General features: G+C 34.4%; 1 pseudogene; it reads right to left on the reverse strand.

Moving 5' to 3' along the window:
• Positions 1 to 244: 244 nt before the first annotated feature.
• LOC148782003 (uncharacterized) lies at positions 245 to 7125 on the reverse strand (annotated as a pseudogene).
• Between the last annotated feature and the right edge of the window lie 354 nt (positions 7126 to 7479).

Below are 7479 nucleotides of genomic sequence, written 5' to 3' on the forward strand. Positions count from 1 at the left end.
ATCATGAATTCTAAACAACACGGCCCTAATTAATTGGGATAAAACTTGGGCGATGATGATGATTCAACAAAAAAAATCTCGACGAAGAAAGGAGTGGGGATGGGGAACTCTCATAGGGCTCATTTCAAATGCATCTCAATTACTCATTCACATTTGAGAAATCCCAACTGTCGATCCATAAACCACCAGCCGTTTTATAACACATATTGCATAGCATAGTTACTTTCAATCATGGGAGAAATTATCAAACTCTCGCACAAAATTCATCACCGCCAAAAAAATCTAAGTCCTTAGGAGACCCTCTCCTGAGCTTTTCTTGGAGTTCCAAACTCTTTGGAAGAACAAGCTCAACTTCACATCCTGAAGATGCAAAATATCTTTGCAATGCCATCTACTTCCACAAAACCCACATTCATATGATTAACATTAGTTATCAAATACATATCTAAATGATCATCCAATCTCTTTTAACAAATGTAGGGAAAATACAGTACATACCATTGCAGCATAGGCATCCACTCGGCCCTTTCTAGCGGATCTGTTTATCCCCCTAAAAACAAGGACTAAATAGTCAACATCATAATGACAACGATGATGATAAATGTGTGGCAGTCAAGCAATACAGATCACCAGATATTAATTACCAAACTATGAATTGTAGGCGAAACACAACAATAAAGAGAGAGAGAGAGAGAGAGAGAGAGAGAGAGAGAGAGAGATTGTACCCATTCAGGTGATGGATGTTAGCAAAGAATTTAAATAGTCGGTGTAATGCAATTTAGTAACAAGCTAAGACCTAAGGTACTAATCATTTCTAGAAAATGGAAAGAACTTAAGACATCACAGACAGTAAGGACTGGCATCTAATTGCAAAGAAAATTGCAAGAGATAGGAAAGAAGTTTTGAGAAGAATGACATCTGTGGATAAATGCAAATTCATCCATGACTTGCTTAATTTAGAAATATGCCAATTTTTTTCATATCCTCATCATCCAAGACTTATCCTAATTATTAAATAATTATAATAAATATCTTATAAATCCTTATCATTATCAGAGTCTTTTTCTCAACTATTTGGGATCGGCTAAGGACTCATAAAGTTTTGGCAAAATTTTACGTTAGCTGCTACCTAACACAACCCACCTCCTTTTTTGGGGCTTGGGACAGGTTAAGGGAAAGTTTAAGGACCTCACCCTTGTTAGACCAACATATATTCTATAAATCTAAACTGTTAAGTTTTTTTAAACAAGGGTAATTACAAACAGTTATTACATATCATCATCAAATCCAGAGCCTCCTGTTATGTCCCATGTTCATCTTGCAAATATACTCTCCAACCCCTGTGAACAAAGAGAGGAGGTTATAACACATTTTCTAAACTAGTAGAGAGGGTACTAGCAATAAAAGCACCAAAGCTCAATTTAATGAACATGGATGCAAAAACTGATAGTTAATAAACATGCAAGCATCTTATGTTCTCATAAAATTCGTTCCCATGATTACATAATTAATAGAAATTGCACCTTCCCAAATAAAGATTCAAAGTTTTAGAACAAGGATAGGTTGCTTCCCACATTTGTTTATAACCTCATACACTACCAAACTTCACAAGCATTTAAAATTGCATGCCAAAAAGCATGATCAGGAGTAGAGCCAAAATTCAAATAGACCAATGTGTAGAGTTAAAACTCTTCTTTTCCTTAAATTTTGGAAAAATAATAGCCGACGACTTTTCAGGCCCTCTACATAAGGATTTGTAATATGGTCTTCCACATGTAGATGGTGACATCATCCATAGTGCTCTGAAAGTGAGATTTCTTAGTAAAATCCCCATGTTGCTATGGAACCAGGACAATTCACCATTTAAGTAAAAAGATTGTCACTGATTTAGAATAAGAATCTCAAGGAAGTATTTAATCCAAGTTATATAACGCAGTAGTAACCAACTTAGATTTTTTTTTAAAAAAAAAGCCATGGTTTCTCCTACAAAAGCTTGGAATGTCAACCACACAAAGACACAATATAAGCCAACCTATAAAAAATCAGGAGAGTGAGGCCAAAGTGGTGTGCTAAAAATTGATTCAAAATGAGTAATTATCCCCTCTTGGCATGGAACAAGCATGAAGGCTTCACAACATTATTCAAATTACTTATGAAAGTTAAATAACAACCATTTGAGAGAATAAAAATTACTTCTTACAAATGAGGAAAGAACGTCACCTCTTTGCAGCCTGAATAGCAAGCCTTCCAACAATACTACGAATTTTATTTGATTCTGATGTCTCCTTTCCATTTCCTGATATTGGAATCTCAATTATAAGCTCATCTGCCTTCTAAAATGTTTTTTCAAGCAGGAGGCAATAAAGGATCCATTGATATGAGCATATTTCCAATACCACAAAACACTAAAAAAACTTTCATGATCTTTTTGGCAAAGGACACATAAAGGTTACCGACGTTGTTAGAGAAATGAAAGCAAGTCGTAATTCAAAGGCTACCCAAATGCGTCTGTGCCAGGGTAAGCTTGACTTATCCTTTACTTGATAACTAGGGTAAAGTCAAGTTTTTTCGTATATTTCCCAAAGCATAACACGTATGTGTTCCACTATTTGATAATCCATTGTCTATTTTGCATGTCATTTTTGTGCCTGTTACCAACAAATTAACTATAAAAGCAAATCACAAACTAAGCAATGAAAAAACAGAAACTGGTCTATTACAATAGGAAGTAACCCACTGGGTAATGGTAAAAGTAATCCATTGGGAATCACTGTCCAGTGAAAGGATGGACAGTGAAAATATTATTTTAGTGGAATCATATGTTTATTTATCATACATGTACGATGTGTCATGATATAGATAATCATTTATAGATTAATTATCTATAGATTGACTTTATCAAGTTTGCAAACTTGTGCTGGTTCTCTCTTTCATGAAATACCACAGTTTCTTTTTGTTGTGTAACAATAATTTTCATTTTCCACCATAGATAAATAACTGGAAATCGCAATCGTAGTTATTCTAAAATATAAGAACCTCTTGAGCTGCAATCTCAAGAAGACGAGACTCCAGCGTGTGCCCGTGAAGCTACAAAACCTGAAGATTCATAGCAAAGTCTAAAACTCGGTCTCTAATGAAAAACGATGAGGACTTGATACTACAAATTAAAGAAAGCAGCCTCCTAAACAAAGAAAAAGAACAAGCCCCTCCAAAAAGAACACACTCCAAGAACAAGGAGGGTTATAAAAAAGAGAAAACTATGATTGCACTTGAAAGATGAATGACTTTCCAAGTAGAAACATTAATACAGAGGGCCTAATAATGAGAATGACGCATATCTATTTAGGAAAATATACTATGATTCAGTAAACTATGGAAAACCAATCTAATGAGTCATCATGCCCCACTATAAAGATGGACAAACAATGGTGAGGAAATAAATTCCAAAGATAGGTTCTACTCTCTCCTTCATCCACAATTTGAATAGACAGTGATGACCCAGACAATTAAAGTTTTTCCACATGCTATTGGATAATAGCATATCTACGTTTAATAAAGTCCACATCAGAGTGGTGTAAAAATGTCTTCAAGAGTTCATTTTATTAGGAATTTTTTTTTTTTTTTTTCTTTTGCATTATATAGCTAAGATAATGGAGAACAAAGTTCCATCAAAATTAAAGATAGTGGTGCAAATATCCCAACTTTTTCCTGAACTCATGAATCCTACATTTCATTGCACGTATAAATAATACATTATCATTTCCCATAAACTAATAGTGCCTCTGCATACATTCCTTGTCTTGAAATAAAATCATTGGACATATCAAAATGTATGTTATATTGCTATTATGTTCATGGAATCTGCTGTGATTTCTCATCCTGCATTTTTATGCTAGACCAGTTATTAACATGAGTTGTCCTTGGGCCAAAGCTTTTTATGCAATTTCTTCCCTTATGAAGCTTATAGTATGCGCTGATTCATCAAAATATGAGATGATTGATGGCAGGCTTGGGATTCTGCATTTATTTTTTTGGGTTATGTTAGCATGAGGCGCTTTCACGCAACAACATGAAGCCCTCCTCATACCATCTTTATGATGAATTAAGAGCCCTGAACCTATTCTAAACCTGGCAAATTCATTCCCATCCTAGAAAAATGGATTTGGAGCATCCTCAAAAAAAAAAAGAAAAAAGAATTAGGAGCTCCTAAAATGGTGCAAATCTGACTGATCTAGGGGCTTTTGAAATGGATAGTCAATCACATGTTGAGATGGCAATCAAGACGAGCATTTTTGGGTTCCAAATCCATTTTATTTAAGGATCTTGATCTTTGGGTCAAGAGGGATGGATTTGCAGATTTTGAACTACTTTTTCAACTTTTACTGAGTTTATATGTCTTCAAGTTTCGATAACATGGATATCCACTACACCTTTACCAATACCAATTTGTTTGCTTCCAACCTGAATTTCATCAGGAGTTAGGCATCATGGATGGTTTTCTTAAAATTCCACATATACCCAAAAAACAAAAAAGTGCTGACTTATTCATTGCGGCTATGAACAAAAAAGTCTTCTAATCTTTTCGATACTCCTTTTTTTTTTTTCTTCTGAATCTGTTTACTTTTATTTTGTGAAGGATCTTTTTGGTATTGTTTGGCTATTTTATTAATTGTCCTGGAACGCATGCTTGATGTGATATCTGTTGTGCATGTTCCCATATATGTTCTAGTTGAATCTTATTTCTTGGCCATATGTTTTATTTTTGAATGGTTCCTTAGTTGAGCATTTTTATAGTTAAAAATTGCACATGAGTATTATTCATCAGAGTGAGGATATGATGTTATTCCATTATCTAAATTTAAAATTAAGAGTTTCCATGTATAAAGGATGGCCAGGGAAAATGCATTCACATAGTTGGGGGTACAAAGTCTTTTTATACAGACCATATTTAACTGTTAATTATGAAATTCTATGTAGAATGGTTCTCTATACATGAGGACGTCCTGTTCAACATTTAAAAGCACTTACAATATGACTATTAGAATGACCTTGGTTTCATTTGTGGTTATTATTCTCTTGATCTATCACAATAATATGATTTTTATGTTACATATATTCCTAAAATCTCTTAGAATGAGGAAAGAAACTTGTTATTTTGACCAATGTATGCATTTTTCGGACGTAGATTAATTTAGTGGTGTCTTGCCTGGTCAAAATGTTTGTGTGCCATCATGGGAAATTTTCAAAGCTAGTCTCTTACCCCTTTAGACATATAGGTGTTGAAAGTTGTAACCACTAAACAAATAAATAACAACTATTTTGTCAATGTTGTTCTTGTGCAGTTTGTGGAGAACACTCATGATAGGATGATTAGCATAATGTACCAATGGTAATCCTTCATAGTTGAAACGTATGATCGAAATCAAACTTACGGAAAAATAAAAGTTCACATATGGTTCAACAAATTCAAGGTAATCTCGAAATTCACTCTTGCCGAAATTTAAATGTGGATGTAGCCAAAAGAAAATTGCTAATCTAGAACCTTTTTCCTAATGGAATAAATGTGGAAATTTTAAACATAAGTTGTATTAGGCACAACCTTCAGAAGAAATTTTCTTAAATTCTTTCAGCTTTAGAGCATAAGAAACCTAATATTGAATGGAAATTCATCAATACAGGATAACAAAGTACCTAGGTGAAAAGGTCCCCATTAAGATGAAAGTAACGAGATATTTTGCAACTCGAGCTACAAATTTTCATCTTTAGAAAAGTAAGTTTTATACCCTATATCTATAGTGTGCAATTAATTAATCGTCTCCACCACTTGACAATAACAGGGAGATGGCATGATACTGCAAACATAGTGTAAAGCATATTATCTAATATTACGCATCGTATATTTCCCTTTGTTTCTTCCTATTAGCATACTACAATGGAGAGTATACCTCTTATTCATTTTCGAATTTAGATGCACTTCATCATAGTTTCGCAAAAAAATAACATGAAGATGACTGACCAAATCTAGGAATGATTAGACATAGGTAAATGCATATTATTAGCAACCAATGGAGCAAATGTGTATTGGATCAACATGAACATTAGTTTGGTGTTAAATAGTATCCCAATTCTAGGCATACAACAATCCTGCACAAGCTCTTCCTATTTCTTCGTACTAATAAACACACCCTAGTTGCTTTGGAGATCATATACTCTAAATTTTGGTTCACTGCATCTCTGGTTTCTAAACTGGTTCCTTTGTTACTTACAGGTCTGCAGCCAATGATGAATGTTTACAACAAAATTTAATTTTTTAACATAGCTTTCACCCTTTTCTTGCATTTTGGATATTTTGCAAGCTTATTCACATCCAATGCAATCTATGCTAAACCCAATTCAAGAAAAAACGAGTGTAAGAAAACCAAAATTTCAAATTAGACAGGATAAATAAACAGCTTGCTAGTCCAAAATCAACACGGATACAAGGGAGAATCAGACACAATAACACAAATTAGCCAAAAAATTCCAAATGTCAAGCAATACAGCACTTTCAAACACCAGAAAGAGCCCCCAATTCAATTGAAAGCTCAATGTTCTTTATAACAAAGAGTGAATAGAACTACTCATCGATTTAAACGAAAGGTCTAGTAATTCACCCACTCAGAAACCCCCACAATCAAAATGAAGCAAGAAATGATTATAAATAACTCCCAATTAAGAGGAGAGAGAGAAAGAGAGAGTGTGTGTGTGTGTGTGTGAGAGAGAGAGAGAGAGAGAGAGAGAGAGAGAGATTCTAGCAGTGAGAGGGGGAGGAACAAAGCCTTTGCTCACTGCCACGCCAGTTCTTGAGCCACCAATGTCAACACCGAAGCTGAACTCACCTCTAAAATTAGGGTTTCTCTTCTTTTTAGTGGCATTTGGGAGCAACTCCTCATCTGCAACTTTTACTCCAAATCTATCAGCCCCTACCTTTGCTTCATTAACTGGTAAATCACCATTAGCGACCCTAATAAGTGATAGAATTGAAACCCCAGATTTTGGAGCAAAATCATGGATTTCTTTGAGTGTTTTGTGAAGAGGAGAGAATGATAAAACAGTAAAGCTTCTGCCGATAGGTTGGTATGTCATCACACACTGCATCCTCTTGCCTTTCTTCCTCTATATTGAGAGAGAAAGAGAGAGAGTGGGTAATCAGATTTTTCAAATAAATCGGTAACAAGAATTTCTAATAAGGGAAAATTACATATATTATGAAACTACCAAATAGTTTCCGTTATTACTGGAATGTCCGTTTTTGTCATGTCATAACGATATTTTTTAAAAAGACCATTTTACTCATTTGCGGTTGTTCAACAATCGAAAATGGGCTAATTTCGGTTGTTCAACAACCGAAAATAGCTATTCTTAATTTGGCGCTCAACGGTTGGCACTCAAGCTTCCACCATAGATTCAGTTTTTCAAACACTAAAAAGAAGCTAATTT

This window comes from Amborella trichopoda, chromosome 5, assembly GCF_054954075.1.
Source record: "Amborella trichopoda isolate Santa Cruz 75 chromosome 5, AtrichopodaSantaCruz75HAP2 v2.0, whole genome shotgun sequence".
Taxonomy (NCBI): domain Eukaryota; kingdom Viridiplantae; phylum Streptophyta; class Magnoliopsida; order Amborellales; family Amborellaceae; genus Amborella; species Amborella trichopoda.